Consider the following 3473-nt stretch of genomic DNA (forward strand, 5'->3'; position numbering starts at 1 on the left):
TTAGTGATGGTGACGTTTCCTTCTTGAGGAACCAATGATGTCCTTGAGCTCTTCTATGTCTCTTCCTTGTCTTTGTTGCTCCTCCCTCATTGCTTTTTGATCTTCTCTTATTTCATGAAGGATGATGGAGTGCTCTTGATGTTCCACCCTTAGTTGTCCCATGTTGGAACTTAATTCTTCTAGGGAGGTGTTGATTTGCTCCCAAAAATTCTGTGGAGGCAAGTGCATCCCTTGATGTATCTCAGGGATTTCTTGATGATGAGCTTCTTCATGTGCCTGTTGAGATTCATGAGTGGGCTCTCTTGTTTTCTCCATCCTTTTCTTAGTGATGGGCTTGTGAGATGAATCTTTCCATCTCCCATGGCTCAGAGGTGGAAGCATTTGTCTTCCCTTTCCTCTTTCTTGATGTTTCTCTGGCCTTAGGTGCCATTAATGGTAATGGAAAAACAAAAAGCTTATGCTTTTACCACACCAAACTAAGAATTTTGCTCGTCCTCGAGCAAGAAAAGAAAGAATAGATGAAGAAGAAGAAGAAATGGAGGGGAGGGAGAAGGGGTTGTGTTTCGGCCAAGAAGAGAAAAGAGGGTTGTGTTGTGTGAAAATGAGGAAGAATGGAGGGTTATATATAGGGATGGGAGGGGGGTTAAGGTTTGGCCATGTAGGGTGGGTTTGGGTGGGAAATTGATTTTGAATTTTGAAGGTAGGTGGAGTTTATGAGGTAGGTTTATGGGGAAGAGTGGATGGATGTGAGTGGTGAAGAGGTGATGGGTTGAGGTGATTGGTGATTGGTGAAGGGTTATGGGGAAGAGAGGTTGAGGTGATTGGTGAAGGGTTATGGGGAAGAGTGTTTATGGGATTGTGTAAAAGAGGGGTGAGAAGAAGTGAGTGGAGGTAGGTGGGGATCCTGTGGGGTCCACAGATCCTGAGGTGATCCTGTGGGGTCCACAGATCCTGAGGTGTTCAAGGATTTACACCCTTGCACCAAATTGGGCATGCAAAATGCCCTTGCACACAACTCTGGGCGTTCAGCGCCAGGTTGGTGCCCATTTTGGGCGTTCAACGCCCATTTGTTGCCCATTTCTGGCGTTGAATGCCAGAACCATGCTTGTTCTGGGCGTTCAGCGCCAGCTCCTCTCCAGGGTGCAATTCTGGCGTTCAGACGCCCAGATGATGCCCATTTTGGGCGTTCAGCGCCCAGATACTGCCCATTTTGGGCGTTCAGCGCCAGAACCATGCTCTGTTCTGGCGTTGAACGCCAGGCAGATACTTCCTCCAGGGTGTGATTTTTCTTCTGCTGTTTTTGATTCCGTTTTTAATTTTTATATTTATTTTGTGACTCCACATTATCATGAACCTATAAAGACATATGACTAAGAAAAATATAGTTAGATAAATAAAAATTGGGTTGCCTCCCAACAAGCGCTTCTTTAATGTCAGTAGCTTGACAGTGGGCTCTCATGGAGCCTCACAGATGTTCAGAGCATTGTTGAGACTCCCCAACACCAAACTTAGAGTTTGGATATGGGAGTTCAACACCAAACTTAGAGTTTTGTTGTGGCCTCCCAACACCAAACTTAGAGTTTGACTGTGGGGGCTTTGTTTGACTCTGCTTTGAGAGAAGCTTTTTCTGCTTCCTCTCCATGGATGCAGAGAGAGATCCTTGAGTTGTAAACACAAGGTTGTCCTCATTTATTTGAAGGATCAATTCTCCTCTGTCCACATCAATCACAGCTCTTGCTGTGGCCAGGAAAGGTCTTCCTAGGATGATGGATTCATCCTCTTCCTTTCCAGTATCCAGGACTATGAAATTAGCAGGGATGTAAAGGCCTTCAACCTTTACTAACACGTCCTCTACTTGTCCATAAGCCTGTTTTCTTGAATTGTCTGCCATCTCTAATGAGATTTTAGCAGCTTGCACCCCATAGATTCTCAGTTTCTCTATTATAGAGAGGGGCATGAGGTTTATCCCTGAACCAAGATCACACAGAGCCTTAAAGATCATGGTGCCTATGGTACAAGGTATTATGAACTTTCCAGGATCCTGTCTCTTCTGAGGCAATGTCAGTTGATCCAGATCACTTAGTTCATTGGTGAACAAGGGAGCTTCATCTTCCCAAGTCTCAATACCAAATAATTTGGCATTCAGCTTCATGATTGCACCAAGAAACTTGGCAGTTTGCCCTTCAGTAACATCCTCATTCTCTTCAGAAGAGGAATACTCATCAGAGCTCATGAATGGCATAAGGAGGTTCAATGGAATCTCTATGGTCTCTAGATGAGCCTCAGAGTCCTTTGGTCCCTCAGAGGGAAACTCCTTATTGATCACTGGACGTCCCAGGAGGTCTTCCTTCTTGGGATTCACGTCCTCTCCTTCCCTTACAGGTTCGGCCATGATGCTTATGTCAATGGCCTTGCACTCTCCTTTTGGATTCTCTTTTGTGTTGCTTGGGAGAGTACTAGGAGGGATTTCAGTGATCCTTTTACTCAGCTGGCCCACTTGTGCTTCTAAATTTCTAATGGAAGATCTTGTTTCATTCATGAAACTCACAGTGGCCTTAGATAGATCAGAGACTAAGTTTGCTAAGCTAGATTGATTCTGCTTAGAATTCTCTGTCTGTTGCTGAGTGGATGATGGAAAAGGCTTGCTATTGCTAAACCTGTTTCTTCCACCATTATTAAAGCCTTGTTGAGGCTTTTGATCCTTCCATGAGAAATTTGGATGATTGCTCCATGATGAGTTATAGGTGTTTCCATAAGGTTCACCTAAATAATTCACCTCTGCTATTGCAGGGTTCTCAGGATCATAAGCTTCTTCTTCAGAAGATGCCTCTTGAGTACTGTTGGATGCAGCTTGCATTCCATTCAGACTCTGGGAAATCATATTGACTTGCTGAGTCAATATTTTATACTGAGCCAATATGGCATTCAGAGTATAAATTTAAAGAACTCCCTTCTTCATAGGCGTCCCATTACTCACAGGATTCCTCTCAGAAGTGTACATGAACTGGTTATTAGCAACCATGTCAATGAGTTCTTGAGCTTCTGCAGGTGTTTTCTTTAGGTGAATGGATCCACCTGCAGAAGTATTCAATGACATCTTTGCCAATTCAGACAAACCATCATAGAAGATATCCAGGATGGTCCATTCTGAAAGCATGTCAGTAGGACACTTTTTGGTCAGTCCTTTGTATCTCTCCCAAGCTTCATAGAGGGATTCACCTTCTTTTTGTCTGAAGGTCTGAACGTCCACTCTAAGTTTACTAAGCTTTTGAGGAGGAAAGAACTTGGCTAAGAAAGCCGTGACCAGCTTATCCCAAGAGTTCAGGCTATCTCTGGGTTGAGAGTCCAACCATACTCTAGCTCTGTCTCATACAGCAAAAGGGAAAAGTATGAGCCTGTAGACTTCAGGATTTACTCCATTAGTCTTAACAGTATCACAGATCTGCAAGAATTCAGTTAAGAACTGAAAAGGA

General features: G+C 43.9%; 1 non-coding gene across 1 annotated transcript; it reads left to right on the forward strand.

The window, feature by feature from the left end:
• The first annotated feature begins 3151 nt into the window (after positions 1-3151).
• Positions 3152-3259, forward strand: LOC148545345 (small nucleolar RNA R71). Its single transcript, XR_015900589.1, has one exon. It is a non-coding gene; the product is annotated as a small nucleolar RNA R71 (small nucleolar RNA).
• The last annotated feature ends 214 nt before the right edge of the window (positions 3260-3473 follow it).

Source organism: Arachis ipaensis, chromosome B9, assembly GCF_059453495.1.
Source record: "Arachis ipaensis isolate K30076 ecotype BB chromosome B9, ASM5945349v1, whole genome shotgun sequence".
Taxonomy (NCBI): Eukaryota; Viridiplantae; Streptophyta; class Magnoliopsida; order Fabales; family Fabaceae; genus Arachis; species Arachis ipaensis.